The sequence below is a fragment of the Pinus tabuliformis genome, chromosome 2_1 (assembly GCF_031772625.1).
Source record: "Pinus tabuliformis cultivar Carrire ecotype Pingquan chromosome 2_1, CPIR1, whole genome shotgun sequence".
Lineage (NCBI taxonomy): Eukaryota > Viridiplantae > Streptophyta > Pinopsida > Pinales > Pinaceae > Pinus > Pinus tabuliformis.
The window spans coordinates 93420448-93447033 of NC_142299.1; the positions used below are offsets into that span (position 1 = coordinate 93420448).

Below are 26586 nucleotides of genomic sequence, written 5' to 3' on the forward strand. Positions count from 1 at the left end.
TTAGGCTAACCTAATCATTAGTGGGTTTGGGTATAAAATAATAGTTTATATAATTAAACTAGGGTAGGGTTAATTAATATTGTGGGAGTTAAATATATACGTGAAACGAATTTTTGTTTGGGATTTAATAAATAAATTAGTAATTAGTAAAATGAGCGGAAAGGGGTACAATACCCTAAGTATTTGATATTTCATGCTTTTAATGATTTCCCGGTAATAACATAAAAACTTAGGATATAGTGTTTTTGATATGAAAATGAGTTCTGTGGGGGAATAAACACTTTTTCCTAGGTAAAAATAATTTAACCTTAGGAAAGAGTATTATTTAAGGAAAATGAATGAACTGAAGGGGGGAATGAATATTTATGAGGGGGTTTTAGTACTTATTGCCTATAAGTCATTGAGTCGAGGGTCTGGTCCCTCCAAAAGTCAGAGAAATACTTTGAGCCTCTTTGACTTAGGTTTTTCAGTACTTTGAACTTTATTGTGGGAAATTAGTCAAGTAAAAGGTGAAATGAATGAGGAAAATTAATTAATTGACTTTGATATCCATCTGCATACTTTAGTGCCCATTCACATTTGGAACTTTTATGATGAAAAAGATGATACACATGCTTTTGTCTAATCAACCAACATAATCCTACAACCTTTCTACTACTTACCGATCTACTCATCCTGCCATTTTTACTTCTCTTTTTTAGGGTGCATTTGAGCTAGCAAACCCTTATCAAACATTTTTATTTCTCTTTACAATAGTAAACTGACTAATTCTAGCCTTATTACATCCAAGGGCTCAGATTAAACAGTTGAGCTCCTTTTATTTACTCTACCTATCTACTTGTTTGCTTACACTGTTTGGCCAGATTTTTATTCTCTACCTATAGACATGAAATTGAAACATGAAATAGCCAAGTTTAAACATTTTGACTATCATGGATTGTGGCAAAGATTACAAACTGCACACAACCATTTATTTCGCACAAAAAGTAAATAGTAGTGGCATTTTGACTTGCTCACTTTCATGGTCTTTTTCTTTTCTTGGGGTTCATTTTTTTTTTTTTTTTTTTTTGACCTTTTTATTCTTTTTGTCCTTTGATTATTCTTTTAGGACATACCCTCTTTACATTTTTATTTTTTTTGAATATGGAACACATTTACAGAAAGCAAAGGTATGTACATATTACAGGTTTAATCTCAGCCATTCAAAAATTATGACTCCTATTAGTATAGGAACCTAACAAGTCCCTGAACTAAAATTGAGAATTAAAATTCGAATTTGATCTTAGCAGTTGTTTGAAAAATAATTAATTAATTCATCTTGAGTTAATTAGTTGGAAAAAAATCAAATATGAAGTCTATGTGAAGACATGCAACAATTTTCCCTTTGATTGAGGAAGTTATCCCTTAATTAAGGAGATCAGGATGAGTTGTACTTTGAGTTGTAATTAGTTAGCTCAATTAACTGAGTTAAGTCTAGTTAGATTAGTTCCAACAGTTTGTGGAACTGGTTGTGAGTTCAGTTAGTTAATGCATGCATGCACGTAACTAGTGCACTTCAGATAACTAAATATTCTCTCATAAATAACTCATGCATGTCAGTTCAGTCAGAGACCCAGTTGAGATTAGAGGATGGGACAATGTACTATCAGTTGCAGGAATATTCCATTGAGTGTATATCTTGCATGCAGAAGGAATTCATTCCTTGAGGATTGCGTAGTTATTTCTGAGTTTGGTGAGCATTGTGTGAGGTAATTACACATAGGTGGCAGCTTGAGGACCCAAGAGAAACTGCGCAAGGAAATAGGAGGCTTGGAGGACTGAAGGAAGGCATATGTTGTGTCTATTCAGTCTATGAGCAGCATTGAGGGATTGTACTGAGAGTTGGATAGCTTGTGAGCTAAAACTTTGTGTAATCTGAAGATATTTCCACTTGTATGATAATACAGAGATCAAGGTTTTTAGTTGAGGCTTTCCCTAGAGTATTCTTTTGTGTTCATGTGTGATTTATTTCTCATTCTCTGTTATATGTGTTCTATTTGATCTTGCTCAAAATTGATGAAGCTTCCGCAAGTTTGATTGTAGAAGTAGATTAAGTATATTGCTTTAGCACATTGCATTATCATTTTAATCTACAGGTGAAATTTCTACATGGTATCAGAGCAAAGGTGATCAAAGAAGAGAATAGGACACTGCGAAGGGAGAAGTTTGAAGTTTGAAGTTCTTGATTATAGAAATTGAATTCTTATCACATCTCAAATTTCACCAATGGCGTTCAATGGTTTGAGACTCGAGTATGCCTTGGATGGCAGCTCGAATTATATAGCCTAGAAGGATCGCATGGAAGTAGTATTAGAGGACAATGGTTTGAAATACTTCATTGATCAAGAAGTCCCAAAGCCAGCAGCAGCTAATGCTACAAAATTGGCGGAATGGAAGAAATGTGTGGCTAGAGCGAGGAGAATTATTCTGGAGGGAGTTCGAGACCACATTGTCTCAAGTCTCCATGGGAAGGAGACACCATTTTCAATGTGGAAAACATTGAAGGATCTATATTAGAACAACAACGATTAGAGGAAGTTGGCACTGAAAGACAAGCTTTACAAAATCAAGTGTGAAAAGGGCGACACGATCTCTATCTGAACAAGCTCACCACCTGCAGGGATGAGCTTGGAAGTGTAGGAATCACGATAACCGATGATGACATGGTGAGTCTTCCTCTCCTCGGTCTTCATAAGAGCTGGCATAGCTACCAAGACTCAGTAAATGGAAGAGAGAAACTGCCAGATTGGGAACGACTTTGGTCGGATCTGATGCAGGAGGAGATAAGGAGAAGCACCAGAGATGGTTCTTCATCTAAGCATGATGATGAAGCAAATCTTGCATTAGCCAGTAAGGCTAAGAAGGGGAAAGGGAAGGCTTCCCATCCCAAATCGAGTTCTTCCCATGGTGGGAAGAATATTGACAAATCGAAAGTGCGATGCTTTCGTTGTCATGAGGTGGGCCATTATGCAACAAATTGTCCACAAAAGAAATCCAAGAAGGGATCCTCGAAAGGATCATATGGTGAGGCACTAGCCTCAGAGTTCGAATTGGATTTTACCCTCATTGCATGCATGGTTTCATCGATGGTGGGTTGTTTTTGGTACCTTGGTGGGGCCTCATTCCACATGACCGGTGGTAAGAGCTTATTCAGTACCTTGGAGGAGAAGGACCTCCAGATGCACATAGAGATGGGCGCTGATGGAAAGTACCGTGTTTCAGGTGAAGGCACGGTTGTGTTTTAGAGGAAGCATGGAGCTCCTCTCACACTGACTGATGTAAAGTATGTGCATGGACTGAAGAAGAACCTGGTATCCGTCGCTATGTTGGAAGACAAAGGCTATGATGTAGTCTTTAGTAAAGGAAAGGAATTCCTGAGGCATATTGGCACTGGACAGACCAAGAGGATTGGGATTCGAGTAAAGAATCTCTACAAGGTGGAGGTAGATGACTGTGTTGCATTGAGTTCCAAAGAAGAGTTGGTGCAAAGCCAAGATATTGGCGAGCTATGGCATAGAAGATCAGGCCACTTGCACCATGGGGCCTTGAAGATCATGTAGCAGATTTCTACCGGACTTCCCAAGGGTGAACTAGAGCAAGTGGATACATGCAAAGGTTGTACCTTGGGTAAGTATGCAAAATCTTCCTTGCATGATTGAGACAGTCGAGCTGGAGAAATCCTAGAGCGAGTTCATACAGATGTGTGTGGACCATTCTCGATAGCCTCCACCACTAAACAAAGGTACTATGCTATTTTTATTGATGATTTTTCTCGTATGTTGTGGAGAAAAATGCCTATGCAGGACGATCCTATCCACCTAAGGTGTGACAGTGCCTTAGCAACAAACAAAGACAGCTATTCTAGTATTCTTCCTTTATGAATTAAGAATGAAGAGAGAGATAGATGGACTAACCGGTGTCTTCCGTTTGTCCTTTGATCCAGCTTCTCTTCTCTTGGAGAGTTCCCAGCTACTTGCCTTCTCGCTCGCCCAGCTTCAAGAGGTTTCTGCAAGATCACAAGAAGAGAACACTACGCAAGACATGGATTCATATTCATAACTAGTTCAAGATTAGAAATAAACTAAACATACTAATGCAATCATACATCAAGAATACATCAGCATATAGGAGAAACCAAGATAGCTTTATTGATGAATAACAAGGTTCAGGAAGAGATACAACCCAGAGGGCTCCAATCCAGCATCTCCTTCCCAGCAAATGGAATTCCTATCTTCACCCCTTTCAAAGCATCAAGCACCCAATGATTCCAGTCTCAAACCAACAGCAATTCTTTGCAATAACAAAATTCCAGCCTCTAGATCTCATGGAGGAGAGATCCATATATAGATGTTTGGAGAGAGGATGAGTCAACTTGAGATCTGACTAGTGTCCTCTCCCTCTGTCAGTTCTTGATTCCACTTGGAGGTTCTTGCTTCCACTTGGAGATTTGGAACCTCTTACTCATCACCAGTCGAATTCCCTGAGGCAAGTGTCATTTTGGAAGCTTCCTGGGTTTTGACACCTTGAGAAATGAGCCTGCCACTTGTCCATTCTCGTTCAGCGCAGGTAGCCAGTGTTCCAGTTGACATTCAACGCAGGTAGCCAGTGTTGAATTTGACATTCAGCGCAAACAGCTAGTGTAGCCACTGAAATGATCCTGAATTGACTTGTTTTTTAGCAGTTTCAGGTGGAGAACTTATGTGAATTGATGTGGTTTGTTAGCCTTGTTCCTCTAGGGGTAGGAACAACATGTTTAGGGACTTTGGATCCCTTAGATTATGGACATTTCATGCTCAATGCTGTAAGGCACAAAAATGTCTATAACATCGTAGATGTTGGATCTACTTCATGCAGAAGAAGGATCAAACCTTCTCAAGGTTTTGTGAGTTCAAAGCCTTGGTTGAGAAATAATTTGGAAAGAAAATAAGGGCCTTGCAAAGTGACAATCGTGGAGAGTATGTCTCTCAACATTTTAAGGACTTTTGTGTAGCATAGGGAATTAAACGGGAGTTGAAGGCACCCCATAACCCACAGTAGAATGGGGTGGCTGAAAGGAAGAATAGGAAGATTGTGGGAGCAGCTCGAGCGATGTTGAATGACCAAGGTCTACCACTTCATTTGTGGGCTAAGGCATGCAATACAACAGTATACTTGCAGAATAGAAGCCCACATCGTACACTGGGGATGAAGACACCAGAGGAGGCTTTCTCTAGGAAGAGACCAGATGTGAGTCACTTCAGGATCTTTGGCTCATTGGTATTTTTCCATGTGACCAAATATGCCCAGAAGAAGCTAGAGCCAACAATTGAGTTGGGGATACTTGTGGGGTACACTGATACACCCCACAACTATCGGGTTTTCTTTCCTACCAGTCAAACGATAGTGGTATGTAGAGATCTAAAGTTTGATGAGCAGAAGGCCATGCGAGTTTCCATCGAGAGGGAGCTCAAGTTGCATGCAGAGGAGGAAATTTTGGTTCCTAAAGAGGAGGAGCCTCAAACTGATGTGGAGCAGCCGCATGTAGAGGATCCAGGAGTGGAGACATCCACTCATGCAAAGTCTTCTAGAGATGGGCGGAAATGCTCAAGGGAAGCTGACAGATTGATGACAGATGCGGGAGATAATGTGGGACAACCATCTTCTCAGTGCAGACAAAGGAGGTCACCCGAGCGTTACATTGGTTACATGGCCCTGGTTGGGGAGTGTGTAGAGACTGAACCATCTTCCTTTGAGGAAGCAGTGTAGCAACCAGTCTGGGTTGATGCTATGGTGGAGGAGTACAACTCCATAGTTCGGAACAGTGTTTGGGATGTTGTTCCAAGACCAGAGAACAAGTCAGTAGTGAGTTCCTGATGGCTTTACAAGGTAAAGCAAGTAGCTGATGGGAGTGTGGAGAAACATAAGGCAAGGTTCGTTGCCCGTGGTTTCTCATAGGTCGAGGGGATCGACTATGATGAGACTTTTTCTCCTGTAGCAAGGTACTCATCTATCAGATCGATGTTGGCACTATCAGCTTAGATGGGTTGTTTAAGATCCATTAGATGGATGTGAAGACTGCATTCCGTAATGGCAAGATTGAGGAAGAGGTGTACATAGAGCAGTCCAAAGGATTTGAGACCTTTGATCGTGAGTTGCATGTGTGCCAACTCAAGAGATCTGTGTACGGGCTGAAGCAAGCACCTCGTGCTTGGTACACTAGGATCGACAGCTATTTCACCAGGTTGGGATTCACAAAGAGTGAAGCGGATGCGAACCTTTACCACATCATGGTAGAAGGTAAGCCATTGATCATTGTTCTTTATGTTGATGATTTAGTATTGACAGGTGATGATCAGTTGATCAATTCTTGCAAGGAGGACCTTGCAATAGAGTTCGAGATGAAAGACATGGGTCTCATGCACTACTTTCTAGGCATGGAAGTGTGGTAGATTGACGGGGAAGTGTTTGTGTCTCAAGGCAAGTATGCCAATGAGATACTCAGGAGATTCCACATGGAGAAGTGCAAGCCCATGCAGACTCCTCTAGCAGGTAACTGGAGGAAGGAGGATGCTACTTCAGGTGAGGTAGTAGCTGCTATTGTGTATCGACGACTTATGGGTTCATTGATGTATTTAGTGAACAGATGACTAGATTTGTGCTTTGCAGTGAACCAGCTGAGTGAAGCTATGGTTCAGCCTACCAAGTTGTTTTGGAAGGCAACAAAGCATGTGCTGAGATACCTCAGAGGTACATCTCAGTATGATTATGGTACAGACGGACAGAGGAAGTGAAGCTTTAGGGCTTCACAGATGCAGATTGGGAAGGGAGTCCATCAGATCGGAAGAGAACTTCAGGAGGAATTTTCAACCTTGGTTCAGCTGCAGTTTCTTGGTACAACAGGAAACAGAGGTCATTTGCACTTAGCTCAGCAGAGGCTGAATACATGGCTTCCAGTCAGGCAGCATGTGAGGCCATTTGGATGCGGAAAATTCTAGTTGGATTGTTTGATCAGAGGATGGATCCAACTGTGATCTATTGCGATAATCAGAGTTGTATCAAACTCTCTGAGAATCCAGTATTTCATGATAGGTCCAAGCACATCGATATCCGATATCATCATCTTCGAGACTATGTGGTGAAGAGGATCATGTTGTTGTAGTATGTTTCGACTGAGGAGCAGGATGCAGACATTTTGACTAAGGCATTGTCAAAATGCAAATTCGAGTTCCACAGAGACAGGATTGGGGTGATTGATAATCCATTTCTTGTTGAGAGGGAGTGTTGAAAATAGCAACAAGAAATGCTAAAAATAGAAGTGCTAAAAATAACATTCCTATAAATAGCATTTCGGGATACATTCCAATTTTAGTTAGTCCCTGAACTAAAATTGAGAATTAAAATTCAAATTTGATCTTAGCATCTGTTTGAAAAATAATTAATTAATTCATCTTGAGTTAATTAGTTGGAGAAAATCAAACATGAAGTCTATGTGAAGACATGCAACAATTTTCCCTTTGATTGAGGAAGTTATCCCTTAATTAAGGAGATCAGGATGAGTTGTACTTTGAGTTGTAATTAGTTAGCTCAGTTAAATGAGTTAAGTCCAATTAGATTAGTTCCAATAGTTTGTGGAACTGATTGTGAGTTCAGTTAGTTAATGCATGCATGCATGTAACTAGTGTACTTCAGATAACTGAATATTCTCTCATAAATAACTCATGCATTTCAGTTCAGTCAGAGACCCAGTTGAGATCAAAGGATTGGACAGTGTACTATTAGTTACAAGAATATTCCATTGAGGATATCTCTTGCATGCAAAAGGAATTCATTCCTTGAGGATTGCGCAGTTATTTCTGAGTTTGGTGAGCAGTGTGTGAGGTAATTACACACAGGTGGTAGCTTGAGGACCCAGGAGAAACTGTGCAAGGAAACAGGAGGCTTGGAGGACTGAAGGAAGGCATATGTTGTGTCTATTTAGTCTATGAGCAACATTGACGGATTGTACTGAGAGTTGGATTGTTGAAAAGTGTGCAACAAGAAATGCTTGTTGAGAATGCAACAAGATGATGGAGGTTAGTGGAAAGGAGTTGCCTTCACTAAGTGGTCCCGCAGGCAAGTTTTGGCGCAAAGTCTATTTTTAGACTATGTCTATTTTTAGACATATGGATCATGGTCTATGAGGTGCAGTTTGCTGTTTATGGATGATTGGTCATGTTGGGAAAAATATATGGACTTCTATTTTTGGATCATAGCAGGAGTGATCAGAGTCTATTTTTAGACTTCTAGTCAAAAATAGAAAAGTCAAATATTATTGTCTCATAATAATATTTGGACTATAAACTTTATCTTATCCTCTTGGAGCACTTCAGTTTGAGCTACAAATGTGGCACATGCAGCTGTCAGAAGGAAATATGCTTTCTTTGTGGGTCAGTTGAGCTATTGTATGCAGGACATTAGTTAGAACTCATGTGGTTGAGTTCTGTGGAGTTGGATGTGGAGTTGATGGAGTTGTGTTCAGTTTGACTTAGTTGAACTAGTTGTATTTAGTCTAACTGGCCAATAGACTAAGTGATGAGTTGTGTGAATTAGTTATTAATTAATTCACTAATTATTAACTCATAATGCAACTGAAGAATACATCAGTTAACTCAGTGCATGTACAGTTCAGTGATGACAGGTGTTAGAAGTTGAGATTGCTATCAATTGTGACTATAGTTAGTTCCAATTGTAAAATATTGAATAAAGGCGCTGATAGATAGATTATTGACTCTAATTTTTAAATGTGTTGAATAAAAGCATTGACAACTGGATTATTAACGCCAATTGTAAAATTCAATTTTTTTATAAATAAAAGCGTTGACAAATCACACGCCAGAAAAGGAGTGGGTCCCAAATCAAGTGAGTGTTAAAAATTAATTTGTCAACATTGATTCAAAAAATTTGGAATGGTGGCACTGAAAAATCAAATGTTAGCAAAAACTCTGTTTTACTTTGTTTTTTTCCTGTAAAAGGCAGTAACTTCGGGTGCGGTTTTCGAATAGCTAGAAACAAATTTTTGAAAACCAGAGAGGTTTTTATTGGGAATGGACCCATTAACAAAAAAATCTCTCAATTTTTACACTAGTGTCATTGTTTCAAAGATTCGAATGGATATTTGAAGACTATTTTTTAGGAATTAGCCATAATTAATTTTTTCTATTTTTATAAAAATGCATAATCAACTTTAAGTTGGAGATCCACCTCATCAAATTCGACTTGGGGATCCTCAACTTCAACCATGTCACCAGTAACAACATGATCTTTAGATACATAATATTATTTGTTTTGTTTTATGACGGAATGATGTAATGCATTTGGTTTTAATTAGATATTTAATCATTTATTTTAAGACTCTATAATTAAGTTTTTGCTAAAAACTTGGTTATAGTTTTGTGAGTACTCTAGAAAGACTGTAATTATGTAAGGAGGAAGGGTTCATAAATTTTTGAAGAAAAAATATTGTGTGTTTAGCTATGATATCGATATATTTCTATATGCAGTGTTACATATACAATTTTCAGAGATTCATGTGTGTATAACTTCTTGTTTGTCTTTCCTCATGGTTTTTTATTTTCTCCTTATATTACATCTATGGATCACTAAATATTCAGAATTTTGGATAAAGAGTTACAAAATAGAATTCTTTATGTATGCTCTGATTCAAGTTATCCGAATATTCTCTATGTTTTCTATTTAAATATTTATAACATAATTCTTGTTTCTCTATTGTGATATTTATTTTCTGATTTTGTCTCCACATCTTGATGGTTATCTATCTAAGAAGTTGTGTCCTATCTTGCCTCTGTTAAGAATCACTTATGCATCATGTGGTTAGCAACATTTTCCACCAGACTCCATGCCCAATGGTCCTTGTTCTCTTCTTGCCAAACCAATCTCATCCTATAAGTAAATATGGGCAATGAGCTTATAAACCGACTATTAAAAGTGATATTGAGTGGTAGAGTTTTAAGGAGAGATCCCTCTCCAGATTGAAGGGCCAACTTTCAATCCAAAGTGGTTAGAGGTTACCTTAGTTTTTTCCCTCTACAACCAGGGTTTTTTCTAAGTGATAACAATTTGCCTCTGTTGTCGGGGAGCGAAGGTGAAATCTTCCCCGGGATAACGACAATGAAAAAAATCTACTCTCTGATGGTGAAAAAAGGACATACATGGAAAGGTTGTGCGTCTTTCACATGGCGACTCCATTGTCAACGAGATCCAAATATCAAAGTACTAACGACCACTCCACTGTTTGAAGCATTGGAAGCCTAAAGAGTATCACTAGCGACTCCACTGGATCAAGATGGATTATCAATTTGCAAGGTATGCTCCTATGAATCATTCTCATATCCATGGTTTTACAAATCATTTGCCTCATATAGATTTGAAAACATATATGCCAAGATTTGAAGGTCAAGAAGGAGATGATGTTATTTTGCATCTAATTAAATTTATATGCACATACATAGGCTAGGGGTTGAATTTCATGAGGATTGTTTGATGAAGATGTTTATGGCTACCTTAGAAGAAAATGCACAATCTTGCTATGAAGAATTGGCATATGCTAGCCTATATTCCCTTAAATATTTATATTTAGCCTTTTGTATGAACTATAAAGAAATATACGCTTTTATAGTGTTGGTTGAAGATTTTTGTGGAAAATTCGACAATCTTTTTCAACACATGGGAATTGATATTGATGATGAAGATATAATGGATGGTGAAATCGAAGAAGCCTTTCTTGAACTGTCTTCTCATCAGGAAGAACTAGTAGATCCTAGTTTCCTCGATACTCAAGACCATTCCCAACAAAAGCTTCTTCCTTGCTTTAATATGAAACATATTTGCATCCTAATATTGACAATTGTGTTACATCCCATTGTATTGATAAACGTTTGTAACAACCTGGTCGATCTTTATGCAATCAAAAGTATGAGGATAATCATTCAAAATGTTTTTCAGCTCATTCATTATCTGAGATTTTGTCCCATGAAAAATTGGTGAAAATTTGACTTTTGAAATTGCATGTGTGAAAAATCTGAGTGAAACCATTTGTGAGGATATCTACCTAGAGATACAAGGAAATACTGAAGAAGATTTTAGACCCTTCACATGGCACCGAATCTATTCACGATTTTATATCCTTTGAAATGATAGATTCATAAAGTTTCAAAGATCTAGATAATATATTCGTTTAATTATATGAAGGGTCAACTCGTGATGTTTCTAATGTATATGATATGGCTTTTCTTTTTGAATTTGTTCAAGAACACACAATGTTTTTTCCTAAGGTGCATGATAAACAAAATGAACATATTGCTTCCATCTCATTTGAGAAGGATCTTGGGACTAAAAACATTGAACGAGAACACCCAACAATTAGAGATGAAATTGGGTTTTCCATTTTGCTGCTCATCAAGACAAGGTAATTTTTCATATTTTCAAAGATCCTCTCGTAAGACTAATACAATTATAAGAGAAGTTGGTGTATATTTTGTTCATAAGTAGAGGGTTTGGATTTGGATCGAGGTTTGAGTTGCCATCTTTTTCATTTTTTGTCTGCTTACGGGAGGGTGTGCGTAGAATTCTAGTGAGTAGCCACCTCATTTCATCGCTACATTAGAAATTTTGTATCACTTGAATTAGCAGTTATCTTTGTTGGAAATAATACTGAGAGGGAGGGTGGGGGGTGAATCAGTATTAGCAAATCAATAATTTTTCATTTCATACTCTGATTCATATACGCTACTTCAGTTAAGGGGACTCGCGTGTACACACAACTGTGTTTAATGCAACTAGCGTAAATCCAGTAAACTTGTGATTCAGTTAATTCATCATATGTTGATCTTTAATCAATACATCAGAACTTCATTAACCATATAAATAGTAAACATGTGCAGTGAAACAAAACAGATCATCACACATAAGAAACACACATGAACACCATGATATAAGGTGGAAACCCAATGCGGGACAAAAACCACCTGCTTCCGTCTTCCTTTAATATAAGAAAAACCTGTTTACAATCTTGTATTGGCATAGACCCATACCAGTACGTAGGCACCACCTGCAGAAGGGTACAACCTTCTCTCGTTCTCCAACTACTGTTGGAAGGGAGCTACAACCCCCTGGCTCTTGTACTAGCCGATATATTTACTAGTACGTAGGCGCTGGCCTACAGAAGACTACAACCTTCTCTTTTCTTCCAAGGACCACGTTTCATAAATTTTCAGACTGGATCCATTAATAACATCAAAGCACGAAATCAATCACCACTGCAATACTTCCATCAACTATATCAATCTCTGAATCACCCAACAACTAAATCACTGAAACCCTGTTATCAAAACACAGTCACTAGAACATAGAGCAAAACCCAGAACTCTGCAACAACCAATTGAACCAACAACAACCTCAAATATCAAATCTCATAATGTATACGCTACTTGACTGTGTCGAACTAGCGTGTATACACACTTTCACCAAAGGGAACCAGCGTACATATCTGAAAATAATTACTTATACCTTTGCTGCAATTTTCAACTTCAGATATACCCAAAACATCAGATATAAAGGATAAGACATGTGTCAATATTTAGATCTGAACTATTCATGATCATACCATATAAAGATAATGCATTTTAGTCTTCATGATCCCGGTTCATCAACCTTTATTCGCCACATAGGTGCATCCTTAGAAAAGCACCACATACCCATAACCTGCATACTAGATCTCATACTTCATCAGATATTCATCACTTGCACACCTTGGACTAATGATCTTCTCCTCCTTTTATAGTCTTAGGCCTTACTCAATACCATGGACCAAAACCACTTAGACCCAATACCTTGGACCAAATACCTATGGTCAATACCTCGGACCAGATACCGTGGACCAATACCATGGATCAAAATACCATGGACCAAATACCACGGACCAAAACTTAGTTTTCCAACATGTACACGCCTTTCCTTCTGTGAAAGTGCGTGTGTACATTATACGCTCCTTTTGGTCTGCTAACCCGCGTGTATATGCTTCTTTGTCACGGTGAACCCATGTATACCTCTCTCTGATCATTAATTCTTTGCTATTGACTTGCTGCACTATGATCTGTCATCTGAGTTAGTTTCCATCAAGGACAACACCTGTATCATAATGCCAACAATCTCCGCCTTTGGACTTGATGGCAACAACCACACCAAGTCACTCTCCCCCTTTGACATCAAGGGCAAAGGGTGGACCAATATATTCTCTCCCTTGTATATACATTGTGTTGTCCATACTCCCCTTGAGTACTTGCAGAAATCTCTAATTGAGCTCCCCTTTTGTACATGCTAAGATGTACCAATCTGTCCATGCTCCCTTGGAGCACATGCAGAGTCTCAAAAAATATTTTTCAAAAGAATAACATGACTCTACAACTCAACTAAGTGAGTATGACCTTCCTATCACCAATGACTCATACATACATCAATCTCCCAACCAAGTGGGGATACATCATTTTGACTCATCCACCCAACCAAGTGGGGATATACCAGATGTTTATACATGACTGAGACAAAAATTATTACATCATCCTTTCCATGCAAAGTGGGGTTACAAATTAGGTCTTTTCATGACCTTTACATCAAATGATATACATAACAATGACCAACAATCTAAACAAGACCATGATAGTCATCAACAACTATCGTACACCGTATATGATCTGCACCATAAGCGTCTATCACTAGCATCCAGACCTGTAACCTGCAATACCATTCTCTTGGCCAATCAACAATAAGTAGCAAGATGTATCATTTAGCCACATAAGCATCATCACCAAAGATTTCTAACCATAATGCCAACAATGCATTATTCGAAGCATATGCTCCCCCTGAACCCGTGCCAACCAACACATACCATGACTGAACCATATCAGACTTCTTTTCCTGAGTCTGTCCTGCTGCTTTTTCTTCAGAGCACCATATACGCGACTTTGCAACCTCTAACTCGCATATATACGCAACTTCTCTTCATAATAGTTGTGTATGAAAATTGGAATACTGAAGGTTTACACTTTTAGCTTCCCCTGGGTCTGTTATGTCTGCAAACTGAGCTATGCCACATCTTTCTGACAATAATTCCATCTTCTTCAATACCTGGGATTGTGATGATGTATGCTCCTTTTGGTTTGGTGTCCTAATTTTGCTCCTGCATTCCTTTGCTTTATGTCCAGACTAGTTACATGCATAACATCTTACATGTTTCATATTCCTTTTATTGCAATCAATAGCTTTGTGACCAAACATATTGCAAGCAAAACAATATCCCTTAAAGTACCTGGAACTTGATGAATTTTATGTGTGATGGTCTTGAACCATTCTTCTTCTGCACTTGGCTGCAACATGTCCAAAATTATGGCATATAAAACATTCAACATCATTCTTTGAAGAAAATAACCGACTATTACTTCCACAGTTAGGAGTAAAAGATTTTCTTTGAAGAATTTCTTTCCTTGGTAGTTAATGGGGTTTTCCTCTCATCTCCTTGTTGAGAATTTCAGATTTCTCATTAGAGTTCCTTGCCTCACCTTGTGAGCTAGATTCCCCTTCAACAGATTCATGAAAACCAAGACCAGTTTTGATGGAAGGAGACCTTTGACTACTAAGAATATTATCCAAAATCTTAGTACTGTCTTGTAATCGTAACAATGTATCCTTTTCTTCTAATTTATCTTTTAAGATATTTACCTCAACTTGATGTTGTTCTTCCTTTTCCAGATATTGTTTCTTTATGTTTTCTTCAGCTTTTATTCCTTTTTCCACTTGTTGCCTTAATTTGAGAACTTCATGTTCTTGTTCTTCAAGAGCTTCTTCATTCTGCTTCTTTGATTATTCAAGATCTTCTTTTAGAGAGAGGATCTTAGATTCAAGCCTCTGGATTGTTATGCTCTGATCATTTATTTCATTTCTTAATGATATCACTACATCCTGCAACTGCTCCCTTACTCTGGTTACTGTCTCCAGCTGATCTTTTAATATGGTAACTTCTTCTTTTTCTACGTCATTATTTTCATATGCCATGAGAAGTTTAATTTTTTGATTATATTCATCACTATTGGACAAGCCATCACTATTATCATGAGTATAATAACTTCTATTACCTTCTTCAAACATCTTTCCTTTGTTATGAGGGCATCTAACAGCATAATGACCAACTCTACCACAAGAAAAACATTTGAAAGGTAGTTTACCTTTGAACCTTCCAGATCCCTGTTGAAGCTTCTTGACAAAATTTACCTCATATTCTTCTTCTGAAATGTACCCTGATTCATTGAGTTTTTATTTTCCCATTGTTGATAATTTAAATGTGGCTTCTCTCATATCTGATGGTCCTCCTTTTCTCATTTCAAAAGCAGTTAAGATTCCGTGAAGCTACGTCATAGTGATATTCTGCAGATCCTGTTTTTCTTCTATGGCAGACACTTTGGGTTCAAATTTAGCAGACAAGGATCTCAAAACTTTCTCAACTAAGGCAACTTCCTTAATTTCTTCACCCAGATTCTTCATGCAATTGACAACCTCATCTATACTTAGGAAGTAACTAGCTATGCTTTCATAACTATGCATCTTAAGAGTTTCATACTGTATTATGAGAGTTTGAAGCTTAGCACGTTTTACTTGAGAGTCTCCTTCGTAGCTCAGAATGATTTTGTCCCATATTTCTTTGGCTGATTTGAGCTACATGACCTTGAAAAACTCTAATTTTGACAAATTTCCCAATAAAATAGTAACAGCTTTGGCATTGGTTTCATATTGCTTTCTACCTACCCTATTTGTAGGAATTGCTGATGGAAATGTATATCTTCCTTCCACGATTTCCCAAATATCCGTTCTAAGCGATTGTAGATAGGCTGTGGTTATTATCTTCCAGAAAACAAAATTGCTCCTATCGAAGATTGGTGGTCTGATGTATCCCTCTCTTTCTTGATTACTCATGCTGATGGATCTTCCTTCAAGCGATCAAGCTTCTTCTGAAGGACCTGCTCTAATACCAACTATTGGAAATAATATTGAGAGGGGGGTGAATCAGTATTAGAAAATAAATAATTTTTCATTTCATACTCTGATTCATAAACGCTACTTCAGTTAAGGGAACTCGCGTGTACACGCAACTGTGTTTAATGCAACTAGCGTATATCCAATAAACTTGTGATTCAGTTAATTCATCATATGTTGATCTTTAATCAGTGCATCAGAACTTCATTAACCATATAAACAGTAAACAGGTGAAGTAAAACAAAACAGATCATCACACATAAGAAACAAACATGAACACCGTGATATAAGGTGGAAACCCAATGCGGGAGAAAAACCACTTGCTGTCGTCTTCCTTTAATATAAGAAAAACCTGTTTACAATCTTGTACTGGCACAGACTCATACTAGTACACAGGCACCCACTTGCAGAAGGCTACAACCTTCTCTCATTCTCCAGCTACTACTGGAAGGGAGCTACAACCCCGTGGCTCTTGTATTAGCCAATATATTTACTAGTACGTAGGCGCCAGCCTACAGAAGAATACAACCTTCTCTTTTCTTCTAGGGATCACATTTCATAAATTTTTAGATTGGATCCATTAATAACATCAAAGCATGAAATCAATCACCACTGCAATACCACGATCAACTATATCAATCTCTGAATCACCCAACAACTAAATCACTGAAACCCTGTTATCAAAACACAGTCACCATAACATAGAGCAAAACCCAGAACTCTGAAACAACCACTTGAACCAACAACAACCTCAAATATCAAATCTCATAATGTATACACTACTTGACTGTGTCAAACCAGCGTGTATACGCACTTTCACTAAAGGGAACTAGTGTACAGATCTGAAAATAATTACTTATACCTTCGCTGCAATTTTCAACTTCAAATATACCCAGAACATCAGATATAAAGGATAAGACATGCGTTAATATTCAAATAGGAACTATTCATGATCATACCATATAATGATAATGCATTTTAGTCTTCATGATCCGGGTTCATCAATCTTTATTTGCTACATAAGTGCATCCTTAGCAAAGCATCACATACCCATAACCTGCATACTAGATCTCATACTTCATCAAATATTCATCACTTGCACACCATGGCGTAATGACCTTCTCTCCCTTTTATAGTCTTAGGCCTTACTCAATACCATGGACCAAAACCACTTAGACCCAATACCTTGGACCAAATACTTATGGTCAATACCTCAGACCAGATACCATGGACCAATACCATAGATCAAAATACCATGGACCAAATACCACGGACCAAAACTTAGTTTTCCAACATGTACGCGCCTTTCCTTTTGTGAAAGTGTGTGCGTACGTTATACGCTCCTTTTGGTATGCTAACCCGCGTGTACACACTTCTTTGTCACGGTGAACCTGCGTATACCTCTCTCTGATCATTAATTCTTTGTTATTGACCTGTTGCACTATGATCTGTCATCTGAGTTAGTTGCCATCAAGGACAACACCTGTATCATACCTGTATCATAATGCCAACAATCTTAGTAGCTTAGTGTAGACAACAATGAGAATAAGCATCCTTTCACCAGTTTTGGTTCAGTTTTAGTTAAGGATTGGACTCAGTTAGAAGAGCAGGTCATAGTTTGTAGGTTGCAGGGTAGAGTTTTGAGATTATCCCAATGGATTAGGCACTGGAGTAGCGAGTTATTTACTGTTGAAAATAGCAACAAGAAATGCTAAAAATAACATTTCTATAAATAGCATTTCAGGATATACTCCAACTCTGTTGGAAATAACAAAAAATAGAAATGCTAAAAATAGAATTGTTATAAATAGCGGATCAAGATAGATTCCGATTTTAATTAGTCCCTGAATAAAAATTCGAATTTAGTCTCACTAGATGTTTGAAAAATAATTAATTAATTCATCTTGAGTTAATTAGTTGGAGAAAATCAAACATGAAGTCTATGTGAAGACATGCAACTGTTATCCCTTTGATTGAGGAAGTTATCCCTTAATTAAAGAGATAAGGATGAGTTGTATTTGAATTGTAATTAGTTAGCTTAGTTAACTGAGTTAAGTCCAATTAGATTAGTTCCAACAGTTTGTGGAACTGATTGTGAGTTCAGTCAGTTAATGCATGCATGCATGCAACTAGTGTTCTCCAGATAACTGAATATTCTTTCATAAATAACTCATGCATGTCAGTTCAGAGAAAGACCCAGTTGAGATTAAAGGAAGGGACAATGTACTATCAGTTGGAGGAATTTTCCTATATATGAAACTCATCCATGTAGAAGGAATTATTTCCTTCAGGATTGCACAGTTATTTCAAAGGTCAGAGCAGTGTGTGAGGATTATTACACACAAGTGGCATCTTGAGGACCCGGGAGAAACTGCGCAAGGAAATAGGAGGCTTGGAGGACTGAAGGAAGGCATATGTGTTGTCTATTCTGTCTATGAGCAGCAGTGAAGGATTGTACTGAGAGCTTGAGAGCTTGTGAGCTAAATCTTTGTGTAATCCTGAGACATTTCCACTTGTATGATAATACAGATATCGGGGATTTTAGCTGAGGCTTTCCCCAGAGTATTCTTTTGTGTTCATGTGTGATTGATTTATTCTTCATCTGTTATATGTGTTCTATTTGATCTTGCTCAAAATCGATTAAGCTTCCGCAAGTTTGATTGTAGAAGTAGATTAAGTATATTGCTTTAGTTACATTGCATTATCAGTTTAATCTACAGGAGAATTTCTACATTTACTACTTCACAGAGAGGACAACATCCCCACTGGAGCCAACAATTATCTTAGTTTTGGTTCATAGTTTAAAGTTCAACAATGTGATTTTTTATTATTCGAAAATTTTTAAGGCACTGACAGTGGGATTGTTAGTGCCAATTGTAAAATATTGAATAAAGGCGTTGACGGATGGATTATCAATGCCAATTTTTAACTGTGTTGAATAAAAGCGTTGAGAGTTATATTATCAACACTAGTTGTATTTTTTTTGCTTTTATAAATCAAAGCATTGACAAATCACATGTCAACAAAGGAGTAGGTCCCCGATCAAGCGATCAGTGGAAATTAATTTGTCAGTGTTGGTTCATAAAATTTGAAATCGTGGCGCTAACAAATCAAATGTCAACAAAAACTTTGTTTTACTCTGTTTTTTCCTGTAAAATGCAACAACTTCAAGCGCAGTTTTTTAACAGGTGGAAACGAATTTTTGAAAACCAAGAGATACTTTTGTTGGAAACAGACCCATTAACAAAAAACTCTCTCAGTTTTTACATAGGTGTCACAATTTAAGATATTAGAATGGATATTTTAAGCCTATTTTCCAGGAATTTTCCAGAATTAATTTCTTCTATTTTTAGAAAAACGCCTAATCAACTTTCTTTTGGAGAGTCACCTCATCAATTTCGACTTGGGGATCCTCAACTTCAGCCATGTATCCAAAAAAAACATGATCTTCAGATACAAAATATTATTTCTTTTGTTTTATGATGGAACGATGTAATGTACTTAATTTTAATTAGATATTTGCTCATTTATTTTAGGACTTTGTAATTAAGTTTTTGCTAAAAAATTGTTTATAGTTTTGTAAGTACTACATAAACACTGTAATTTGTAAGGAGGAAGGGTTCATAAATTTTTGAAGAAGAAACATTGTGTGTTTAACTCTGATATCAATATATTTCTATATGCAATGTTACATATATAGTTTTTAGAGATTCATTTGTGTATAACTTTTTGTCTATCTTTCGTGATTGTTTTTTAATTTTTCCTTATATTCTTCGGTATTTTGGATAAAGCGTTGTGAAATATAATTTGTTATGTATGCTCTGATTCAAGTTATCTGAATACTTTCTATGTTTTCTGCTTAACTATTTATAACATAATTCTTGTTGCTCTATTGTGATATTTATTTTCTAATTCTGACTTCACATCTTCATGGTTATATGTTTAAGAAGTTGTGTCCTATCTTGCCTTTGTTAAGAATCGTTTATGTATCCTATGGTTAGCAACCTTTTCCACCAGACTCCATGCCCAATGGTCCTTGTTCTCTTCTTTCCAAACCAAACTCATCTTATAAGTAAATATAGCCATTGAGCTTATAAAACTACTGCTAAAAGTGATTGTGGGTGTGAGAGTTTTAAGGAGAGATATCTCTCCATATTGAAGGGCCAACTTTAAATCCAAAGTGGTTATAGGTTACCTTAGTTTTTTCCCTCTAAAGCTGGGGTTTTATCTAAGTCATATCATTTTGGCACCGTTGTCAGGGAGCGGAGGTGAAATCTTCCCCATGAGAACGATAATGAACAAATTTGCTCTCTGATAGTGAACAAAGTTCAGACAGAGAAAGGTTATGCATCTTTCACCTGATGACTCCATTGTTAGCGAGATCCAGAGATCAAAGTATTAATGGAGACTCGAATGTCTGAAGGATCATAAGCCTAAATAGTATTACTGACGACTCCACTAGATCAAGTTGGATTCTCAATCTGCAAGGTATGCTCCTATGAATCATTCTCATATCCATGGTTTTTGAAATCATTTTCCTCATGTAGATTTGCAAACATATTTGCAAATATGTGAAGATAAAAAAGGAGATGACGATGTTTTGCATCTAATTAAATTTCATATGCACATACATAGGCTAGGGGTTGAATTTCATGAGGACTATTTGATGAATATGTTTATGGCTACCTTAGAAGAAAATGCATGATCTTGGTATAAAGAATTTCCATTTGCTAGTCCATATTCCCTTGAAGGTTTCTATTCAAACTTTTATATGAATGTAACCCACTCCTCCCACATTTACCCAAGCTAACCGGGAGTAACTATGATATGATTCAACTTCCCAAGTACAATTATGGAAGTGGAATTATCAAAACAAAACCAAACTGACCTTCCTTATGAGCTACAGGACCCCCAGAGTCTAACCAACTACTCCAGGTGCCTAACCCCTGAGGTAACTTGCTTTTAAACTCTACTAAACCATTAGTTGCTCCCATGAGAAGCACTGCATGCAACTGTAACCCTCCAGTCGTTCCCACAATAAGGCCTCCATGCAACTGCAAAGTTTTTCACCCAGTTCTGTGCCAACGACTACGATATTTAAGCCAATTTTTTAGGCTAGTCTCCAAACCACTGCCCAAAACTTCATAAAACCCTTAGGAATGATAAACTACACGGGGAAAAATCCTTTCACACAAAAATTAGACAATAACTTGACCTAACCAAGCCTATCAATGATAAACATTTCATCAAACACATCACAAACATGTAGTCTACATGTAATAATTACATATATGATCATATGGGTCTAATACTTATATGGGAATCCCCAATAAGGTTGGATTCCCTCTCACAAAACTTAATTATCATCTATTAGTTCATTCATTCTTTAAACTTTCATTTACTACCCAAAACATAATGAGATCCATCACTCAAGTTTGTCATAAACCATACTTATAACCAACATATAACTAGAGAAATATCAATGATAGAACAACCATTAAAGCCACAAAATAACAAGTACATTTACACATAATACACAAGAGGAAAAGAGCTCTTATTAACATATGCAAATCCAACCAAGTTAGGGGTTTCCACATACCACCCGACCATAGATTGGGTTGAACCAAATCTTTCTTTCAACGAATCACCCTCGTGTCATATTTCAAGCATGAATGCGGGACTCACAACAAAACTAACCATGCTTCTTAGGCTTACCCCATATACCACCAGAATCGATCAAGGATTTATAGGCCCGAAGCAAGCACCTATACAACCAAGCTTTACCATATATCCCGCCCTATATTGGTCAAGGCTTTTGTTGTGGTAAAAACACAACCCCCCTATTATTCACTTAATTCTCATTATGGAGACCCTTTGATTGAATGGCTGGTCATATTATTATTTGATTTTGATAATTTAGATTACCTAAATGAGTTCTTTTTGTTCTTATCTTCCTATCATAACTTGTTTGATCTCATTTGGATATTTGGTTTGTAAATGGCGCTTAATTGAAGATTGGATGTTTTTCACCGCTTTGGCCTTATAGGATGTATATAATGTACATTACTTTTTATTTATAAGGTCTTTTGTATCTATATTTGTAAATAGTATTTTTATTTTTTACACAGCCCTCGAGACCAAGATTAATCTAATTAAGTGGCTTTAGGTTAGGCTTTAACCATTAAACAAGTGGCTTTAGGTTAGACTTTAACCATTAAACAAGTGGTTATTTTTTATGTAAATGGAATAATTAGAGATATTGGAATTTTGACCTCAGAGGAGTCCTCGAATTCCCTGATGTCAAAACCCCAATCTATATTATATGTGGCATGGAGATAATATTAAATTCGAAATATATATGTGGGAAACCCTTTTTATAAAATTTGGATTATTAAAATAAACATATCATATAACAAAAGTCTAATCATTATATAAAGGCACTATAATTTATAAAAGGTCATCAAAGGGTCCACTTGCCACATCATTACTCCCGCATACCAGAGATTTCCTTTTCGAGACACATTTTAAAAACCCCGATGCACCTCCCACTCCGATCTTCAATCGCGATATCCCAATGCGTATCCCGCTCCGATCTCCAGTGGCCTATAACCATTCACCTCCGATCTCCGATATGGCCTTCGCTCCGATATGCCGATATATCACTCTCTCGATCTCCCATAGGCCTTCCCTCCAACCTCAGACATACTATTCCTTCCAATAAACGAACCCGATATGCGTATTATGATTGATTAATTGGAATATTGCGTCCACCTGTCTAATTAGAACAATTATAAAGCCTCTCATATCAAACCTCTGATATTACAGACCCGATATATTTTGTTTAAAAATATAAAGTCGAAAACCTGATCTCTAAGTTTTTATGGTATATATGTCATAACTAAACTTACAAGACAACACTCAGATCAAAGTCAAGGCAATGAAATAATCAACATACCTCTAACTCCAACAAGAGAAGGAAAATATGGTGCATTTCCTGTGTCCCAGTCTATTACAACAACTCTCATTATTGCAGCTTGATACTTTTACAATATTGGTGTGTTATTGCTTAACAAGTACTTCTATTTATTTACAGATACCCAATATTCGTCACAATGTTGCACATGTGTGCCTGTTCTATTTAAAGTTATCTGGCAATTTCATGGTTAGAGATTGTGCCGATGCAATTCATTGTCTCCAGGAGACAATTTCTTAAGATACTAGCACTGAGCTTCATTTTCTCCTTCTCAGTTGTTTGTGGCAATACTTCTCTGCACTATGTACCAGTCTCTTTCAATCAAGCTATTGGAGTAACAACTCCCATTGTTGATACTTTAAATGCGGCTTCTCTCATATCTGATGGTTCTTCTTTTCTCATTTCAAAAGCAGTTAAGATTCCGTGAAGCTATGTCATAGTGATATTCTGCCGATCCTGTTTTTCTTCTATGGCAGACACTTTGGGTTCAAATTTAGCAGACAAGGATCTCAAAACTTTCTCACCTAAGGCAACTTCCTTAATTTCATTTATAATAACATGTAAGAGGGAGTCTTCTGTGGTTTATATGGCTTTGGTGCCTGTGGTATTTGGCATTGATTTTGCAAGCAACAGTGAGCCATTATTCCACCCTTTTCGTTTTTTGGTTTGCTTAGGATCAACTGCTGCCAGAGCATTGAAATCAGTTTTGCAGGGGCTCTTGATTACCTATGAGGCAGAGAATCTTCACTCTATGAATTTTCTCATGTACATGGCACCAATTGCTGCGCTGTTGTTGCTTCCTGTTACTCGTTTTGTGGAGGGTAATGCATTAGCTATTACTATTGAAAAAGTTAGAGAAAACCCCTTATCATATTCCTGCATCTTGGAAACATGACCATGGCTTATCTTGTGAATTTAACCAACTTTCTTGTTACAAAACATACGAGTGCCCTCACGTTGCAGGTTTTAGGAAATGCCAAGGCCACCGTTGCAACTGTTATTTCCGTCCTAATCTTCAAAAACCCAGTAACTGTGATGGGCATGATAGGATTTGTAATCACAATCATTGGTGTGATTTTATACAACGAAACAAATAAGAGATTCAAGGCACCACATTAGTCTTTGTATTCCTTTTAATATTATGTGACTTTGGCCCTATTGCATCAGTGTGTGTTCCTCTATTGAATTCTTGATAGAGAGTTCTAATGAATGTTGCCAGATATCACTCCGCAAGTCCAGAAAATATCTGAAATCTATTTTTCCATTTGGTGCTAAATAAACTCGGAGCTTTACTATCTGTAGCAGGGAGAAGCCAACGAGTAATATTGGTATTCCACATGTCTTAAAATGCTCAGGTCAAGTATTCAAGCAATAAATAAAGAGGACCGGTATCAATAGTCAACAACAGAAAGTGCCAACACCTCTATGCAAAATTCGCTGAACACGTGTTAAGATCTAGATGCAAGGGATGAGATCAACGACATATATCCAATTTCCTCAGGCTTTTTGACATTTAATGGCGGAGGGGTCCGAAATGCAGTTGTTTATAATGAGATTTTTTGAAAGTTTTTTCAGTGGGTTTTTCCGGTCAAAATCTGGCAGCAATTTATTGGAATCGCAAGTTTGATAGCTAGTTTCTGCACAATCAAAGTGTCCCACAGGTTTTCCAGGATGCTGAATCCAAATATGCAGTTAAAAAAACATTTTAAATAATACAAATCAGGGTCTAACCTCAATTTTTTCTGCTGAATTCTGTCACCAGAATCTCCAAAAAATCGCATTATAAACAACTCCGTCCGAAATAAATCATTTTTTAACCTCGGCAATCTAGGATTAATTTCGGTACCCCAGGCCAAACACCGCTTACTGCTTAGACCCCCTCCCGAAATCCAGTTTTGGTTTCAATGACAGCGCATGGTTGAAGGTGGCAACACGGTTTTTAAGTGGCATTTGCACTATTACATGTATTGACAACATACCATTTAAGTGACGCAGAGTATGAAAGCGACAGAAGAAGAAGTCACAGTTCAGAACTTATACTTGCCTTCACTGATATATTTGACCCATTACATTTTTGTGCCTTGACTTTATCAGCATTGTAGTGGCTCTCGGATATGTGCATTCATTTATACAAATAAATTGAATATCTTATAGAACGCTTGTTAGCAGTGAAGGAAAAATTCAAGATGCTAGAAGACATTTTATTAAAACGACAATCCTTCGGTTCAAAGGATCGTAGGGGAATTTTTTGAGAGATATAAAAGCAATATGGGTTTTGTTATACACTGAGATCTTCTTGTTGTTACTTTCATGGTCTTAGCTGAAGTATTTTTAAGAAACTTTTCGATGATAGTTGGAAAAATCGTTGGGTGAAATGTGATTAAAAAGAAAAAGAATGAAATTTTGGATTGAGATTGGGTGCCCACAAACCGCTCTGGGCTAGAACACTGGTCTTTCTAGGTAGAGGGGGCTCCCTCAACTGATGAAAACTAAAGATTTGACTCTATAACATATAGAGACCAGTTCTGAATATGTTTGGATTTTGATAATGGGGTGGTAGAGGATTCTAAGAAAAACTATTGGCAGTAATAATGATCTCCCTCTTATGACATGCTGATGTATTTCCAACCAGCTTCATATATGGAGGCTTAATTAGTACAATTTTCGGAATGAATAATGGAATTATAGTATAGAGAAGGTAAGAGTATCAAGACATTTATCAAAAGAGCAGAAATAATAACATTTTATCACTGCAACTCAGATCAATGACAATCAGGAAGAAAAGATAATACTTGCAAAGGCATAAATATTTCATTTACAACTGAAATATACCTGGTTCAGTCAAACATGAGCATGTAAAATGAATTCAAGTATAATTGTCCCATACACCTTTAAATTAGTATGAAGAAAACAGACAAGAGAATGACATATAAACTGAGAGAGAAAACTTATTCCGAAAACATCCATACCATAAGAATCTCCATAAATCGACTGGAACCCCTTCAACATTCAAGCATGATCATTAAAACCAAATCACAAGCATAACTGCAATAACTTCTCTAGCAATTATGAAACCAAAAACAACCATTTCTCTATTCATTCATCATAATATATAATTGATACATATGATCAAAACATGTTTAGGTTCACTGTATCTTCGATCCAACAGAGGATCGGTCCAAAACTGAAATAAACATAGTAAATTGTTGTTTTTTAAATGCTTTTCCTCCAAACATAAAACATAAAGCATCTTTTGTCCCTTTGAAAGAAAAAAATAAACTATTTTAATACAAATTAACTTAAAAAAGTCTTCAAACTGATTCACCATGACTGAAATAGAAAAAGCACAAAAAATTGCTTTTCTAACTATTCAAAAACCCTGCATAGCAGTTGCACAGCGTTGGAAATTTCACCCTTCTAGAAATAACGCGTGGAAAGCCTTTAAAGAGGTGAGTTGTACACCAAATATACCCCACACTAGCATCTTCAAAACCTGACAAGTGGCCATCATCCAG

The 26586-nt window shown here is 37.1% G+C and overlaps 1 pseudogene; it reads left to right on the forward strand.

The window, feature by feature from the left end:
* The window catches only part of LOC149198942 (putative sugar phosphate/phosphate translocator At3g11320), a 46306-nt pseudogene extending 22116 nt beyond the window's left edge, over nt 1-24190 (forward strand).
* The last annotated feature ends 2396 nt before the right edge of the window (nt 24191-26586 follow it).